The sequence below is a fragment of the Lepus europaeus genome, chromosome 6 (genome assembly GCF_033115175.1).
Source record: "Lepus europaeus isolate LE1 chromosome 6, mLepTim1.pri, whole genome shotgun sequence".
NCBI lineage: Eukaryota > Metazoa > Chordata > Mammalia > Lagomorpha > Leporidae > Lepus > Lepus europaeus.
In genome coordinates, this window is record NC_084832.1 from 64889851 (window position 1) to 64909191 (window position 19341).

The 19341-nt window shown below is 47.1% G+C and overlaps 1 pseudogene; it reads right to left on the bottom strand.

Annotated features, from left to right (window-relative positions):
• LOC133762102 (guanylate cyclase soluble subunit beta-2-like) overlaps window positions 1–19341 on the bottom strand; it is a 73761-nt pseudogene that overhangs the window by 38131 nt on the left and 16289 nt on the right.

A 19341-nucleotide genomic window follows, 5' to 3' on the forward strand; every position in this document is an offset into this window, starting at 1 on the left:
AAAAAAAAAGCTGATACAAAAAAATATATACATAACTATCACAACTATGTAGAAGCCTGTATAATTTAAAATACTGTTAGAGAAATAAAAATTACTCCTTCTTTTGGCATTTAGGAAGCTTATTTTAACATTTCATTCATTCATTCATAGTTATTTGAAAGGCAGAGAGATAAATATCTCCCATCTGCTGGTTCACTGCCCACACAAATGCCTGCAGTGGCTAAGCTGGGAATTCAATCTGGGTTTCCTATTATGGTACTTGGATCACCTACTTCCCCCTCTCTTCCCCTGGCCCCGGGGTGCACATTAGAAGGTAACTGGAATTGGGAGCAGAGATAGAACCTGAATCCAGGTTCTCTAATGTGAGATGTGGGTATCCCAAGCAGTATCTTAACACTGTGCCAAATGCTTCCTTGGGAAACTTATTTTAAAAGGTCCAGGCCATATGGAGTAATGACCAAGATGGCTAGGAGTCAGCACTGTAAGGGACAGACTCTAACTCTCCATCTACGGCTGGCTGTTTGCCATCCTGGAGAATTCGTAGGGATACCTTTCTCACTCCAGAGGCCTCAGAGCTCTGGGGCAGGTGAAGCCAGTCCATACCTGGTACAATGTGGCACAGACCACTTCTATCCGAGTAGTAATGGAGAAGCATTTTCCCATCTGCTCCTCTCTCCGCATGAAATAATGGTGCCTTCATTGGTGCCTAATTAAAAGACATAGCATATTTCCCCTAGTGAATACAAATTGTTTAAATTAACCTTTAAGTTTTCATAAAACAATAGCTCTTATTCATTATATCATATAGACTCACATGAACACTTTTCTGGTTCTGTTTCTCCGTGTTGGGAATTTCACACTAAGTCCGCTCTAGATGGTAAGTTCTATCTCCTCTTGAAGGGGCGGAAGCTGAGGCTCAGAGCAGTTGAAGCTACATTCATGTAAGAACATGCATCCAGCCCTACTCTCGGGTACCAGGAGTCCTCAGTGAGTCTCTGCCATGCTTGCCCTATGGCCAAGTGACCATGGGCATCTTCAATTTCAGTAAGATCAGGGGCTGGGAAGAACATGCAAGTGAAATGAATAAATTATTGTCCTGGAAGGAGAGCCCCATCGGTGGTGTGATGTTGCGTATCTGGAAAACAGAGCCCTGGAGGATGCACCAGACGAGAGGGTCTACCTGCAGGAATGAATATAGACAACTACGGACCATCTGATGGTGGGTGCCACGTCCATGTCCATTAGGAACAAAGGATAAAGACTGCCCTAGGGGAAGAGCAGTTCTGAGAGAAGGAGTGTTCCTCCCTGCTTCAGCACCCTGGACACACAGCCTGTGGTCTTGGTGAGCAGAGCTGAAGGGGGTGAGTGTCTTCCGACATCTTTTTCCTCTTCCATGGTGGAGGGTGGTTAGATCATGGGTTTCCTTTCTTTCAAATACTTATTTTCTGTTTCCAGAAGTATGTACACAGGGAAAGCGCGTTTGTCTTTCTGCGTGTTTACAAATCTAAAGAGGACTTGAGGCAGCACATATAGAAACCCCATGAGAAGACTGGATATTAGGAGTTAGCTGGAAAGAAATCCTATCCAAATCCTGCATAGTGAAAATCAAACAGCCGAGAACAGAGGGGCTGAAGTGCAGAGCTCTCCACTCCGGGGCTCTTTCCAGAGACCTCCTGAGGTTCAGGCTTTTAACTCTTCTGGTCAGTGCCACCAAGTCCCTAAATAACACCATTACACGTTTATCCCTTGATTAAAATGGGACTTTCTGAAAATGGCGAATCAGAGTAAAAGGAAAATAATGGGGACAGCCAGGGCATGGGTTTGGGTTCTGGCTCGGCCACCACAACCTGGGCGATTTGGTCGTTCTGGGTCTCACTTTTCTCATCGGTGTAGAGAAGATGTCAGGGTGCCAGGAGGATAAGGCAATGTTTGTAAATTACTTAGCCCAACACCTGCCTCATCTTAGCGCTCACTGTAAACTAGCTTAAAACAACACTGCTAAGGACATAATTGTAAGCAAGAAGGTATGCCTCAATGTATTTTACTTCATTTTTGACTAAAAAGGAATACTTTGCCTTTCCATGTGTAGCTTTCAGCTCTCATTGCATATATTTTATTTCAGCTTACATTCTATAACAATCAACTATTTTATTTTTCTAATTTGTGCAAAATGCCCCCCATGTTTCCTCAGAGATGTGCTAGTCTACTATTTGCTGGTAATATGGCTTTGCAGTATGTGAGCAGAGGTGGGGGCAGGGTGGACTACTGAGGGAGAAGAGCAGGAATGGGCATAAAAATAGTGAACTCTCGGGACTTGGAAACTCAACTCCTTTCCGTCTTCCTCAGGAGGGCGGTGATGAGACAGAACAGTATCTGCAATATGAAAGGCACCCCAAACATTTTTTCATATAATAAACAAACGGAAGAACAGTAACGCCTTCTCCAGAGCTGTGACTTCATGCATTATCTCACTTTTCAGATGGATGATAAAATCTTAAAAATATTGTGGAAGAGTTTCAAAGGACCTAAGTATATTTCTTGTTATCTTAATGGTACTCTGGCTACTAGATTTGCCAGGAGGTTACCATGAAATTATTGCAATTTTAAAATGAGCCACATTGAACAGAGAACAAAAGCAGCGGAAGGGAGAAAGTTATTATTTGTGGAATGCCTTTTCTGGAACAACTACAATGCTAAGGATTTTTACATGTTGTTTTTTTTTTTGTTTTTTTTGTTTTTTTTTTTTTTTGACAGGCAGAGTGGACAGTGAGAGAGAGAGAGACAGAGAGAAAGGTCTTCCTTTTACCGTTGGTTCACCCTCCAATGGCCGCCGCATTCTTTTAATCTATGAATCAGAGGGTGTTTCCCTTTGTGTCTTGGTATCTCAATGCCTAAAAAGTACTTAGTGCATAGTAGATACTCAATAAATATTTATGAAAATCAATAAGTGAAAAAATAGAACTTCAGAGAGAGCACAGTTGTCCAGGATTGCAGAGATAGTAAGTTGCTGAGCTGGTCAGACAGCACTCAAGCCCACCTGACCCCATGGCCAGGAACTGCTCAACACCCCTCCATCCCTGAGGAGTTCCCATAGTAACCACAGAACAGATTTTACCACTCGTTGTACTTGAAATCAGTTAAGGTTTCCGACCCTTGGTTTCCTGATCTGAAAAGTGGAGGAGAAGATATTTCTCCCTTCTTGCATCTATAAAGGTGCATAATCATCGCTGAGGCCCTCTGACCTACATAATTCCATTTTATCCTCATGACAACCTGCAACAGTGCTTATGAGCTTTCAATGTAGCAATGGGGAAGAAAAACCTGGGGAAACTACAAGGGCCCCTACATAAAAATGAACTCTTCAATATAATATAATACACTAGCGTTACGATGTGTGTGAAGTCCACTTCATCTGTTCAATACCACGTTTTCTTTTCCAAAGAAGAAAAGGGAGTCCAGGCGTTTGAATTTTCAATGATCTCCACAAACGACAAACCAAGCAATAGAATCCAGAAGGACATATCCCAGTAGGGAAATGAGTTCCTTAACGCCTCAGGCAGCCACCCCGTGGGTTAATCAGACTTGGATGGTTTCCGATTCTGGCTCTTGGCCCTGTCGAGTCTTTCCTTCTGATACATGAATAACATAAATCTGGCTGCATAAGCTATTTATCAGCTCCATCCAGGCCAGGAAACCTTAGGAGAGATTTTGCAAATCCACTGAAACCTGACTGTTTTCCAGCCTTTGTTCCCATTGTGATCAGCCTCCTAGATTTAATAAACCCACAGCCGCCCCCTCTCTGAGCAGGTCACCCTCATGACAACACTGGACCTCTGCAATTTGCCTGTCTGATTTTTTTTTTTTTTGCTGTCTGATTTCCAAAAGAGGCCAACAGACATTTATTTTTCATTCCTTCCCCAACAGAACTCCTGGGGCCAAGGATTCTGCAGCCCTGGCAAGGAGAAGACAGGTCCTTTGCAATTGCACCTCTGTGTGGGGAGGCAGGGAGATGACCTGGAACCACCACCGAGCTTGGTGCCACCAAGGTCAAGCTCAGGTGGCCTTGCCTGATAAGACAACGCAAGGTAACTGTGGAGGGCAGCCAGGTTTTCCACAAACTCGGTGAGATTTCGGACCAGGGTCCACAGCGTCCTGTCCTATCCAGACATCTTACAGAATTTAAAGAAGTGTTCGCCAAAGAGTTTCAGAATGGCTTCCATGGAGACACCTGTGGAATCCGAAGCATACATCCCAAATAAAATGCCCCACCAGGTGTCTGTTCCCCTGTGGGAGCTCCTCATTTATTAACAAAGGATTCAGATCCTGGCTGCATCGTGCTCACTCAACTACTCTCCAAGCCTTCACTTTCCTCATCACTGAAATGCCAATGATGTCAGTGGCCTGGGACTGTCTTGAGCAGCCCAGGGTAGCCATGACACCTCATAGGAGTTCATTCAACACGAGTCTCTTTCACACTCACCCTGCTGTCTTCTGGGACCTCCACAGAAAAGATGCAAAGCTGGTAGACCCCCTGACCTCTGACCTTCCCCAGCATCTTTAAATAGAACTGCTTAAAGTGGAACAAAAGGTTACTTCTAAGAAATAACTAAGACTGCAACAGCAATCACAAAAATTCTGTCAAGGTTATACCATCCTAATTTATCCAAAAGATGACACCAAGTGCCTGTTTGACACCCTCTATCTCATTCTCTCTCTCTCTCTCTCTCTCTCTGCCTCACAAGATCCTGGACTCCCTCCAAGGTTATTGGCTATTGTATTCTCTATAAATTCCTCTGAATATCCCAGGCCACATTGAGTACATGTTGCATTTTTCCCCTTTCTAACTGTCTAGCAATCCTGCTGGTCAGTGACACCAACCTGCACATTTTCTATGGAGAACATAAGGCAGGTACTTGTTGAATTCCTTGGAGTAGATTTGCGGCGTTGGCTGGGATGGCTGTGCACCTCTCCCCCTCCCCCAGTCTGTTGCTGTTGGAATGGGTAGAAGGGAATATTCACTTTATGGGAGAGGCAGAGAAGGTTTTTGTACAAATGCTTTGTAGCTCCTGTAACACGCATTAATCAAAGTCATTTTACCCAGTGTTTGCCAAAAGCTTGCAAGGTGGGTAACCTTATGATCATGTGTCCACTAATGCTGAGCCAGCTTTGTGAATTGACCCCAGTCACGTGGCATGACAGAGGCCAGATTCATTGACGAAGCTCCAGCTCTAACAGTTTTGCCTCAGATCTGCAGAGCGGCAGTTAGAGAAGGCAGGGTCTTCCAATGGGGAAGTATGGTTATGGGCGGTCGAGTTGACATTGGAGACAGGGCAACCATCCATGCTGCTGGCCTGCAATTCCTGTGAGCAACTCTCTCTTAGTTACAGTGAGGTAGTGATGCAGGTAAGACCTGGGGGCTGGAGAAAATGTCCAGAATGCTCAGGTTTGTGGGAAACTTGGAGAATTTACAATCACTGGGGTCCTTGGCTGCATCCTTGACAGTGAGGATGCTCTGGCTGGATCTGGAACCAGAGTAAGGACATTCCAGGCCTCCTGAGCTATCCAGGACTAGACCCTGCAGAAGGGAAGGATGGGGTCCTTTCCTGCCTCCACTTGTTTTCTAGGGTGGTCTGAACAGCAGGATTTCTACAGTCAAGACTATCGGGTGGGTGATTGTTCTGTAACCCAAACAGAATAGAACCCCATTGAGTTGGTCTGGTCTTGTCAGAGATGAGCTATACATATTTCACCAAAATTTACTAGCTGTGTCTTCGGAAGCTAGGCAAAGCTTGGGATGGTGGGTGGGATCTGGCTGTTACCTGTGCTGAAGGCCTTCTTTGGGATCTGGAGTGTGAATCCCAGCTGGATGTGGCAGGCCTGTCTATATCATCTATACCTGTACTTGGGAGCCACCTGCCAACTCCTAAAATGAACTGAAATAAATTCTAATTGGGTCCGGTCCAATTTTTATGAGTCTCTGGGAGAAGAAGTCTTGACAGGCAACTGGGCAGGAGTGGAATTTCTCCTTCCTGTCTCTCTTTCCACCCCACCTTTTCCCTCTAAATCTAGCTTATTTGAGCTGAGAAAAAACAGCTGTGCTGCACAGTCTGCAGGCTGGAGCTCTGAGCAGGTGCATCCTGTTACCTGCCAGGAAAAGCACAGACCTCGGAGGCCTGCCTTCTCCCAGGGACCTCTCCCAGGAGGACTGGGCTGTCCACAAGCCAAGCCAAGTTATATTCAAGTGACAGTGGCAGCTTTGTGTAGAAAGACTGCCTGTTTCACTCTTCTTTTAAATCTGTAAACTTAAAGCAAAAAATCTGTGAGGTTGCTGGTTCCAGACCCTGGTTATTTAGTTTCTGGGCGCCCAGCTCTGTTAACAGGAAAGGACATCTGGCTGAGAGACTAACTGTTCCTTAAACAAGGACCCTGGGTTCGGGTGTGGTGTTTTCCATCGGTGCTGGGTTTGGGGCTGCTCCTGGGATTCAGGGTTGAAATGCTCGCCTAGCAGAGCACAAAGGCTTCTTTTTAAAATCAACACCTGTCTTATTCTTGACCAATTTAGAATTCTAAGAGTCCTTTTAAGTCACAGGGGATCAGGGATATACTCGTGTAGGAAATGGTAAGAAAATGAGGGTGAGAACCAAACACAAATCTACAGTGCCTTAAAAGACTTTTTGACAGTGCAAAGGAGAATCCATAGTAGACTTAACATTCTATTTTTTTGTGTGTAGGAAACAGGGGGAAATAAGGAAGTATGCGTGTACTTTCTTTATTTGTGCAAAATTAAACACTGGAAGCATACATCAGGGACTGTTGTGATTGGTTACAGGGTGAGATGGTTAGAAAAATTATGGAGAGGAGAGGAAATGACACTTCTCTGAATGTAACTGGCAAGTTCTGATTTGGGGAATCATGTTAATGTGTGATATGATTTTTTAAAATAAAAGGATCAATAAGGATAGGGAAAACCCCAAAATGAAATACAGGCATATTAGCAAAGCAATATTTCAACAGAACAACTGGAATAACATAATTATCCAGAAAAATATATTATCCCAGTAACATTTGAACATGGTATATTGATTGCATCTTACTCAGGCTAAAGACAAAAATAACTTTAAGCAAATATTTAACTGTAGTTAGAGGTTTCCTTTCCAAATCAGTGTGGGTTAGCAATTCTGAAATGACTTCCCAAACATTTGAGAATTGAACATAAAAGTAAATATATTGTGGATTGTGGAAGCCAGGTTTCTGGTGTCAGAAAATGAAGTCACAATTATGGAAGGGGAAGAGTGTAGTGTTGGATCAGAGACTCTAACATCACAAGATCAAAAAATATGCCATGGTTTTAGACAAGACAGATGATAGACAGACAGATGTGTGTGTGTGTGTGTTCTATTTGTCAGCTCTGTCAACTTGAGGGGGCCTAAAAGCAGTGACACCATAGTAGCAATGAGCTCCCTTAGCACCCAGATCTTGTTTTCTAAATTCCATTCTCCATTAAGGGAACCAGGGCTCCTTGGAGACATGGAAGATTCTAAGGCTAGGACATGAGAAAAACAGATGAGCCTAGATCATCTTTTCATGACAGAAAGTAAAAAAAAAAAAATTATCAGAGAATAATGAGGCCATGTCAACAGAACACAGGGCCCAGTTTGGAGGGGCATCCCTGATTAACTCTCAGAGCATTCAAGCACCAAGATGAAGGATGAAAGTAAGGGATTACAACCTACTTTTTATAAATAAGAATCAAGGGTTCATACTGACATCAGTTACTGGGGTAAAGGAAAGGATTCCTCCTTCGAGAAATCCAACTAACAAATGTAAAGGAAACAATACCCCTAAACATGGAAAATCACTGTTGGACCACCATTGTAAGTATTAGTTCAGACAAGAATCCAAATGAATAATAGGGACCCAGAGCTGTGGTGCAGTAGATTAACCCTCCACCTGTGGCGCTGACATCCCATAGGGGCACCTGTTCATGTCCCGGGTGCTGCTCTTCTGATCCAGCTCTCTCCTATAGCTTGGGAAAGCAGGAGAAGAGGGCCCTAGTTCTTTGGTCCCTGCACCCATGTGGGAGACCTGGAAGAAGTTCCTGGCTCCTGGCTTCAGATCAGCCCAGCTCCAGCCATTGTGGCCATTTGGGGAGTGAACAAGCAGAAGGAATACCTCTCTGTCTGTAACTCTACCTCTCAAATAAATAAATCATTAAAAAAAATTTAAATAGAAGGCAAATGAATACTAAAGTTATGGAAAAGCCAGTATGAAAAGCAACGAGCTATTTGCATAATCTGAAAGTATCTCCTCACAAGACACTACAGAGGTGGAGAAACCTGACAGATATCTCCTTAACCAAGCGACCAGTTAAAATCACCAACAATGGGACAAACAGAATGCGCTGCCTGATAGCATGAGCCAGGACAGAAGATGACTTCTGTGGTCTTTCTGCCAAGAATGCATTGCCTGAATTATATCCTGAGGGGATATTAGCTAATTCTGAAGTGAGAGAGAGTCTGTATTCTTGGAAGAGCCCACCAGACCTCTCTAAAGATATCAAGGTTTTACAACACAGACTCAGACATTGTTCCAGGATAAAGAAGCCTACAGAGACATGAGCACTGATGTGTTCTAGGGCTTTCTTTGTTTTTCTAAAGAACACACTAGGTCAGCTGGAAAGCTCTCAATAGTCTTAGGTTAGATAATAGCACTGTATCAGTGATCATCTCATGAGTTTGATCATTGTACTGTAGTTGTGTAAGAGAATTTGGGGGGTTAAAGATGCATCATATCTGCAACATACTAACACTTCAGGGGAAAATAATGGAGATAGAGGCAGAGTGATAGAGTCAAGATGCTAAGATGTTCATATCTGGGGAATATTGATGAAGAGCATATGGGAATTCTTTGTACTACTTTTCCAAACTTTTGTGAGATTAAAATCACATCAAAGTATAAAAACTTTTTGCCTATTGCCCTGAGGAGACCTCAGGAAATCTCCTGTTATCAGACCACAAAGACCACTTACCCATGGCTAGCAGAGATACGGCTGGGACTGAGGCCTCTCTAGCATTCTGACTTTTGTTGGGTGTAATCAGAGTATTTTTAAGTATCTTGTTAAAGATGCATACTGGAATATTTATGGGTAAGATTATGGGAAACATGAGATTTGCTTTAAGGCATTCCAGCAAAAATAAAACCAGAAACAAAGGGTGGAGGGAGCAGATAGATGCAATAAGATTGGCAGCAGACTGATCATTGTGAAGTTGGAGAGAGGGCATGTGGACGACAGTGTATAATTCTTTTGACTTTTTTGTCTACATGGAAAGCTGTTTTATAAAGAGGATTTGATTTTGTAAAATAAAAGACTTTTGTTAACAAGAAAACCACTGCCACAAAGCATCTCTGCTTGGCTTCCCAGGAGAGGCACAGGGCCTTCGAACAGGCTTTCACATGGCAACGATGTGTGAGCTGGAACTCGGTGATTTCATGAGCTTGGCTCTTCTGTGTCACTGGAAAGGCTTATTTCTTGTTGGGTTACAGCTCAAGGGACTGGAAAGGTCGGAAGTGGGCTGACGGGCTTAGAAGGAGACAGAAGACTTGCTGAAGCCCCGGGAAACGCTGGAATCATAGCCGCCTAAGCTGTGCCTCATTGGCAAGGGGCCTGCTCTGGGCTGGACTTCCCCAAACCCCAAAACACCTCTCACCACCCAAGACATAGACAACAGCTATGCCTCGTGGCAGCTTTCCAGGGTCACCCAGAGAAACACCTGCTGTCCCACAAGACAGGAAGTACATAAGTTACATTCTGCAGAAATTTCTCATGCAAGGTGGGTACTCTTTTCCCCCAAAGCTTTGGTACTGATTAAACTTCAGCTCTCTGGAAAGAGCCGTCCATCTACCACACTTCCCTTCTCAAAGGACATCACAGTCAGACATGAGAGAATACATGGGGATATCTTGTGAGAAGGAGCAAGGGGAGTTTAAGGAAAGGAGAGAAACAGCTACCCATGCTGGTGCTGATTTACCAAGAGGAAGCCGGTGAGTTGGGTTTCCCACGTAGCAATACGTTTATTCGGGCACAGGGAGCAAAGGATGTGCAAGCCCATGAAGGCAGCTCAGGTGGGCAGTCCCACTGATGGCTGGTGGATGAGAGGCTGCCCGCCTCAGTAATTCCTGGAAGACAGTAATCAGACCAAGCAGGAGCCGGAGCAGGGCAGGGGGTCAGGGCACAGCCCTCCACCGAGCAGCTGCTCCGTAAGGCACTTTGCTCACCTTAGTTGATGTTCTCTCCAGGACACCCCCTGAAACAGATGTCACAGGTATCCTCGCTGTCCTCCCCATGTGGAATTTGCCCCAGGTTACATATTAGGGGCTAGTAGTCCGTCACATCCTCCACCTGATTCCAAAGCCCTGGCTTGGCGTCAGGGCTGGCGACTCCTGCAGTCTGTGTCAAGCCTCATTCTCAGCTGGCTGCTCAGCCTAGCCTCCTTGGCCCAGCCTCGAAGGGCATGCTAAAGAGCAAATGCTCTCATGCCTGATTACAGGCCTTTGTCCACGTTAGGCCGTTATACTTATTTTTTAAAAAGTAGGTGCCAAGAAAGATTGTTGGCATTTGCTGATAGCTAACTGTTGAAACACATTTTACCATGGGCGTCTTAGCAAGCAAAGTCTAGACAGACACAGCTGTGCCAAATGGCTGTTGGGGGTTGTTTGAATTTTGTCACTTCAGATCACTAATAACCCACTTACACACTAAGTAGGCACTTATTCAAAGGCAGAACAATTCCTTATGCAATGCTCAACCTGCCATCTGGTCCCATCCTGAATTATGCTAATGAGAAAACACAGAGCTATGCAATGGCAGAGTTGTCTGGAAAAGTCTCAGGGGTTGCTTCAAGGTAGGGAATGTGCGCTCTGAAGCCCAGTTGGAAATCAGAGCGCCGACCGGTGGTGACTAAGCATGTTTTTGTCTTTGTCAAAGGAAGCAGTCTCAAGTGAGTAACTAGAGTGCTTTCTTACACAGTGAAAGGCCCTTCGTTTAGCCTTCCCTTTGGCTGAGCCTGGCTCTCGCTGACTTGGGGGCTTCAGGAAGTTTGAGGAAAAATGGAATTAAAAGATAACGTGCATTTTCGGTGAACTAGTTTTTTTATAAAGATTTATTTAATTTATTTGAAAGACAGAGTTACAGGGAGAGAGGTCTTCCATCCGCTGGTTCACTCCCCAGATGGCCACAACGGCCGGAGCTGCGCTGATCCGAAGCCAGGAGCCAGGAGCTTCTTCCGGGTCTCCTGCACGGGTACAGGGCCCAAGGACTTGGGCCATCTTCTACTGCTTTCCCAGGCCTAGCAGAGAACTAGATCGGAAGAGGAGCATCCAGGACTAGAACTGGCGCCCATATGAGATGCTGGTGCTGCAGACCAGGGCTTTAACCCGCTGCGCCACAGTGCCAGCCCTCAGTGAGCTCTTTAAAGCCTGTCATGTATACACGCAGTAACCACACAGGTAAGCAAGGCTTCCCAGGGCCTTGCTGCTTCCAAACCTTTTGCATGTGCTCACTCGATTCTGCATTCCCCACTTTTATTTGAAAAAGACACCCCACCCGCCACTCGTTACCTACCCTTTCAGATGTGAGCCTCAGAGGTTAGAAACAACAAGGAGGAAAAAGGCTTCTGAATTTCAATGCAAGACATAGAGAAATCACAGTGATGTACCTTGGCTTTTGGTGGGAGTGATTTAGGCAGGCATACAGGATAAAATTGATCAGGTTTGTGAGCTGGAAGACCACGCCTTCACCACGCCCCATGTGACCTTATGCTCCTACCTGACCACACCTGTGCACCCACCTGCCAATCAGACTAATTAATCACTCCCCTTTGGAAGTGGGTTAAAGGCCTGGAGCACAGTGGGCAGGGCCCTTCTTTTTCCTCCCTGCTGTTACTCCCCTTGCTGCCCCACACCTTCGGGGCACATGGCCTTTGGGCCACCCACAGGGCCGGCTCTCTGCTTGGTATGAATCCAGACCTCCCTTTCTCTTTTTGATAGAGCCCTCACTCTTCTATGCATTTCTCTCACTAAAAGCTTAAAAACTTAACACACTGCCTGTTATTTGAGCCAGTATTCAGAATTTTTCTCTGAATTCATGGCAAGAGCCCACACAGCTTATTAATATGGAAATATTAGTAGGCAAATCGCTAAGAGAAGGGCAATGTGGCTCAGCACACACCTCGGTCTCACCTGCTGTGCACCCAGCAGGCCCCATGCGTGTAGCCATGTGCTCTACATTGGTTGTTGGATTTACTTTACTCGTTCCCACAACCCTTTGTGGTTTATTCCTTTTTCAGGAGAATGTCAACTCTCAACGACACTGCAGCTGAGGCCTCACAGACAGTAGGACAGCAGATCCGAGCCCTCCTGCTCATTCTAGAACCACAAGATGCCCCTTGGGAGAGGGCTAGGAACGGACAGAGACTGCATGATGTAGCCACCACATCCCCCAGATGCTGCTGGGATGCCCTGGAATAAAATCAGGACAACGAAGGGCGGGCTCAACTTCTTTTTTTTTTTTTTTTTTTTTAACAAAATGGGCTTTGTGCATTTTTTTAATTTAATAAATGTGAATTTACAAAGTGCAACTTTTGGATTGTTGTGGCTTTCTCTCCCCAACCTCCCTCCCTCCCGCGGCCCTCCCCTCTCCCACTCCCTCTCCCATCCTGCCCTTCATCAAGTTTCATTTTCAATTACCTTCATATACAGAAGATCAAATTAGTATATACTAAGCAAGGATTTCAACAGGCTGCCCTCACACAACCGCACAAGGTATAGGGTATTGTTCGACTAGTAGTGTTGTTTTTAAGTTTCATAGTAAAACACATTAAGGACAGAGATCCTACGTGGGGAGCATGTACCCAGTGACTCCCATTGTTGATTTAACAATTGGCACTCTTATTCATGACGCCAGCAGTCACCCGAGGCTCTTGCCATGAGCTGTCTAGGCTATGGAAGCCCCTTGAGTTCACCGACTCTGAACTTGTTTAGTCAAGGCCATATCACAGTGGAGGTTCCTTCTTCCCTTCAGAGAAAGGCGCCTCCCTCCTTGATGGCCTGTTCCTTCTGCTGGGGTCTTGTTCACCAGGGTCTCCCATAGGTGGGGTATAAGTGTCTCAGCGACAGGTGGTGCCTGACTTCCTCCTGGCTCCAATCACAACCATCCTGCTAGGCCTCACTGGCACCCCTGGCCCCTGCATGGCTCTGTGTCACAAGCAGGGGTGTTACTGGGAAGCAGTGACTGTCCCTTAATGGCGGGGGGGGGGGGGATTCCTCTACTTTCTTCCCCACTCCCCAGAGCCTGGGACTGTGGAGGCCACCTGCCTCCCTACTCCCAGACCTGCCCAGCTTGTTGCATGCTCAGAGCTGGTGGGAAGGCAGGCTAGGGACACAAGGGTGTACTGAGTTGGATAGTGTCCCAGCCAAATTCGTGTCCACCTAAGTCTTTGTACAGGTAGACGTGACAGTGAGAAGAGATCCTACTCAAGTAGAGTAGGCCTAAATCCAGTGGCTCGTGTCTATCCAAGAAGGCCCTGTGAAGGTGGAGGCAGGCAGCGAGGCATGTGTCTGCAGACCCAGGACGGCCACCACCAGAAGCTGGGAGAGAGGCAGGGGACAGACTCTCCCCAGGGCTGCCAGAGGATCTGGCCCTGCCGACACCTTGATTTTAGTGAGACAATAAATTTCTGTTGTTTGAAGCCATTTGGTTGTTGCTACTTTTTATGGCAGCCCTAGGAAATTGAGTCAGAGGGAGGGAGGGAGGAAGAAGATATTTTTGATAGCTTACTACATGCCAGATTCCATATTCAATGATTTCACAAGTTATCTCATTTCATCTTCAAAACAGCTGAGGGGTAGATACCACTATTCTCACTTGAGAAAACAATGCCTGCTTAAGTAACTTGTCCTGGATCACTAAATTGGAATGAGGCAGAGCTAAAATTCCCCTTTTTGTCCTTTATCTCTTCCCCTCAGGGCCTGAGGAGTGAGGAGGTCAACAATGCAATGACGCACTGTGGGAGAAGCCACCCTGGGAGTCCCTGTGTACTGAAAGGGGGGCCATCCCCTTGTGGTCTCCCACTATGACTCATGTCCAGGCACATGGGGCAAACCTGGCAGAGAGATGGGCGAGAAGGGCCCTCAGCACCCCCAAAGGCAAGCTCTGTCCTCTTCTAGATAAACCCGTGTGGTCGGCATAAGAGGTTTCTCAATCTTCCTCCGACACCCAGGGTTCATCATGCTACTTCAAAGCCATTGTCAAAATCAACATCCAGGCCACACGTGATGGTCGTGGTGCAGCTCATGAAACCCAAAGCGATGCTCTTCATTTTTGCCTGCAGAAAACCTAAGGCTGCTCAGAGGGAACACATGAGCCCTGTCACTGGGTTCAGCCCAAGGACCGGCTCCTTCTCCTACCACCACCACCATGTCTTCCAGCAACCTGTGCCTGCGGCCTGATTTGGAAATGGGACTTTGCAGATGTAATCAAGCTAAGATGAGGCCATTTAGGGTGGACCCTAAATCCAACACGAGCAGTGAGCATCCTTTTGAGAAGAGATTTCAACACAGAGACAAAGCGAGCAGACAGCCACGTGAAGACAGAGGCAGAGACAAACCAAGGAAGGTCAGGGCCCACCAGGAGCTGGAAGAAGGAAGGAAAGACTCTTCTCAAGAGCCTTCAGAGAGAGAGAACAGCCCTGCCAGCAACCTGAGTCTGAACTTTGGGTCTCTGAACTATGTGAGAACAAATTCCTGTTGTCTTAATCTACCCAGTTTCTGATACAATTGATCCCCTGCTAGCTGAAAATTCCATATTCACAAATGTACCCACTTGCTAAACATTAGCCCCCAAAATCAATACTCACCGCGCTGTCAAGGGCATTCAGGGACACGGACAAAGTGGTGATAAACTGCCATCGTATAGGAAGTTTCCGGCTGAGTTGGAGCAAGAGGACGCTCCACATTCTTCTTTGATTTCTCATGTGAATAGCAGGTGCTCTCGTGGCGGTATCGTTAGTGTCACATTTTTCACCCTCCTGTGCTTTCTATTGGTGATTTTGCTGTGTAAAATGCTCTCCCCTAGGCACAGGGCTAAAGCGCTTTCTGGTGTTTCTGAGTGCACGAAGACTATGAGTGCCTTGCAGCAAAACTATGTTAGATGAGCACTCTTCAGCTTGTGCAAGCGTCAGTTATAGTGCTGCTAACCGTGTGCAATGTTCATGAGTCAACTGCAGCTATTAGATGCGGTGTCTGCAACTAGAAGCCTGCATAACAGGAGGTTATACATTATTGATTAACAAAACCACCGTGACCACAGACTGCCAGGAACCTACCTGTGCTTCCCCTAGGAGCGCTGGTTCCGATTCACTGAGTCCATGTTTGCCACAAATGCATAGAACACTACTGCCAATAATGAGAACAAACTGCATTGTGTTTTAGCAGCCCTAAGGCACAAAGGAAGCCCTTTCCTCCTTACCCAGCACCTCGCAAGCCTCTTGGATGAGTTTAATGGTGATGACGTCATCGTTTACTGTGTGCGTCATGAAGGTGTCTTGTACTTCTGCAGAAGCTCTGGAAGGTAAATCAAGGTACACTAAATACCCAACAATGGGAACTTTGCCCCAGGAGTACGGCCACTGCTAAGATATAACTTAGCAAGACCACCCCTAAGAAATTGGGGTGTCTGAGTGCCAACTCCTCCAAGAAGCCTTCCTTGAGTTCCAGTTTGGGCAAAGAATTCCCTTCTCAAGTACCCATAAGAGGGGCTGGTGCTGTGGCATAGCAGGTAAAGCCACCGCTTGCAGTGCTGGCATCCCATACAGGCACCGGTTCAAGGCCCGGCTGCTCCACTTCCAATCCAGCTCTCTGCTGATGGCCTGGGAAAGCAGAAGGTGGTCCAAGTCCTTGGGCCCCTGCATCCACCTAGGAGACCTGGAAGAAGCTCCTGACTTCTGGCTTTGGATCGGCCCAGCTCTGGGGAGTGAGCCAGCAGATAGAAGACTCCCCCCACCCTCACCCCTCCCTGCCACCTCTCCTCTCTCTGTAGCTCTGACTTTCAAATATATCTTAAAACAAACAAACAAACAAACAAACAAAAAAAGACAGTACATTTGAGACTGGTGCTATGGTGTAGCAGGTAAAGCCACAGCCTGCAGTGCCAGCATCCCATATGGGTACCAGATCTAGTCCTGGCTGCTTCACTTTCCACCCAACTTCTTGCTAATGTGCCTGGGAAAGCAGCGGAGGATGGCTTGGGTGCTTGGGCCCCTGCACCCACATGGGAGACCTGGAAGAATCTCCTGGATCCTGGTTGCGACCATCTATGGAGTAAGTGGATGGAAGATCTCTCTCTCTCTCTCTCTCTCTCTCTCTCTCTCTCTCTCTCTCTCCCCTGCCTCTTACTCTCTGTAACTCAATCTTTTAAACAAATAAATAATGTTCAAAAAAAAGGTATGTTCACCAATAATTTTTTTTTTTGACAGGCAGAGTGGACAGTGAGAGAGAGAGACAAAGAGAAAGGTCTTCCTTTTCCATTGGTTCACCCTCCAATGGCCGCTGCAGCTGGCACACCACGCTGATCCGAAGCTAGGAGCCAGGTGCTTCTCCTGGTCTCCCATGTGGGTGTACGGCCCAAGGACTTGGGCCATCCTCCACTTAATTCCCGGGTCACAGCAGAGAGCTGGCCTGGAAAAGGGGTAGCCGGGACAGAATCCAGTGTCCCGACCGGGACTAGAACCCGGTGTGCCGGCGCCACAGGCAGAGGATTAGCCTATTGAGCAGCGGCACCAGCCAACCAATAATTTTTTTTAAAAAATAAACCAACTAGGCCAGCGCCATGGCTTAACAGGCTAATCCTCTGCCTTGCGGCGCCGGCACACCGGGTTCTAGTCCCAGTTGGGGCGCCGGATTCTATCTCGGTTGCCCCTCTTCCAGGCCAGCTCTCTGCTATGGCCCGGGAAGGCAGTGGAGGGTGGCCGAAGTCCTTGGGCCCTGCACCCGCATGGGAGACCAGGAGAAGCACCTGGCTCCTGGCTTCAGATCAGCATGATGCGCTGGCTGCAGCGGCCATTGGAGGGTGAACCAACGGCAAAAAGGAAGACCTTTCTCTCTGTCTCTCTCTCTCTCTCTCACTATCCACTCTGCCTGTCAAAATAAATAATAAATAAACCAACTGGTATTCTCTAATAGGTTGACAAAGCCTTTGATAAGAGGAAGGACAAAGAGGGGAAAGGATTATTAGAAAATATTTTGAAGAGGCTGGGGCTTGGAGAAGCAACAAATATGGAAAATGAACTATGAGTGTGATGCTCCCAGCTCGCACAAAGTGGAGTCATCTCGCAGAACATGGAAAACGCCAGCCGCCTAGGCGATCCCATGTCCACACACGCAGGAGACAGATGGATCGGTACGTAATTGGAACAGCCAGGCATTAAATGTGTGCTCTTCTTCAGTTACTTCCAACTGGTGGGACCCAAAATATGCATCTGGGCAGGAAACCAGGGCCAGACTGCTGGAATCAGAATAACTCGGGGAGCAAAATCAACACAGATTCCTGTGCCCAGGGAGGCAGTGTCTGCAAGTCTGCATATTCTAAACCCCTTGCCCCGCCAGGCTGGCTCCCCAGCTTTGGAAAGCCCTGCTCAGGAACTCTGCGATGCATCTGGCCGGGCATTGGACTGCCTGTTCAGGCTGGTGGGATCACCCAGGGGTCTTCAGGCTGAACTCCCCGCTGTTCTGCCTCTCTGAACAGACACGACTGTTTCTCAGAGTCCAGAGGGAGCCACCAGACCCGCCGGAGGAACCAGGAGCAGTATATAACAGGTCTTAGGCCAAGAAAATGGATTTTAAGCCGAAGGAAATCATTCCTTCAACGGCTGCCTTATGGAAGGTGGAGGATTCGTAGAACAGACTTGTGTGTACTTGGGGGAAGAGATCAGGGAGTTAAAGGGTTTGCCCTGGTGCCACGACCCTCTGGAATTTAGGAAAAGCACCAGCTTGCCTTTCTAATCCGTGCCCCAGCCAACTTCTCAGCTCCCCACGGCTCTCTTCCTGATGTCCGCACTTCTCGGCCTCACACATCCGCCCCCCCCACTTCCGGCCACCTTTCTGCACGCTCCCTCCTTCCGCGGCCCACAGCTCCTAACCTCCTCACCCTGCACAGCCTCGCCCCGCACCAGAGAGGCTCTCGGTCCCTCTTACCTGGCTGAGTTCCTTCCTCTTTGCCAAAGCAACTGAAGAGCCTCCTACCCTGGGTGTTCTGAGTGACGCAAGCTCAGAAGCTCCGCCTCTACATTCCGAGATTCGAAATTTCCTGTCCCTGCAGATTCACCTGTCTGTGTGCTTCCTGGACAGTCAGGTCCGGAGATCAAGAAAACACCAACTGATTTCGTACCTGCAGTGCCGAGAATTCTGCCTGGCATGCAATCAGGGCCTGGTAAAGACTTAGAAGAAAAGCCAGGGGCTGAGGGGAGAGACCTGACCTGAAGGAGGCTTACATACTCAAGTGTGTGAGTCAGGAGGCGACCTGGGAGTGAATCCTGGCTCTACCCAACCCAGCTGGGAGACTCGGAACAAATCTCACTCTGCCTCCACTTCTTCACCTTTGCAACGATAGTCCTGGGCTAGGTCAGCGTTTCCATGGAGACCGGGAGGCTCAGTCCTCTGCTCCTTTCCCCTGCCATCCCTGGTACATCCTGAGTCACCGGGAAAGACCACCATTTAAACCAACAGTCTCAGAGTGTGCGCCGTGGAACCCCTGAGTGTCTTTGAGGTGCTTGTAGAAAACTATGAGGTCAAATTATTTCCTAATAAAGCTAAGCCAACACTTGCCTTTGATATTTGTGCCAATGGTGAAACAAGCTCTGGTGGTAAAGTTGTTCATCTTAGCATGAATCAAGGCGGTGGTATCAAACTATCATATTCTTCATCACATTATTAATTGTCATTATATTCTTCATGACCATACATTATGCAGTTAAAAAAAATCCAGTTTCACTTCAGAGTGTCCTTGGCGAGGCAGTAAAAATGATCAGCTTTTAAACCTCTTGACCCCAGGCGCGCATCCTTGGAGCACACTTGTGTGGTGACATAGTGTGCGTAGACACAATGCGCTCCTGCTGTGGTCAGAGTGGACACGGTTGTCTCCAGGAAAAGCACATACTCAGCTGAGTTAGGAACTGAATTACTCACTTTCTGTCTCACAGGACAGCATTTCTACTGGAAAGAATGACTGGGGCAGGCCTTTGGCACAGTGGTTAAGCAACCCGTTAGGCTGCCCAGAACCCGTATCAGGGT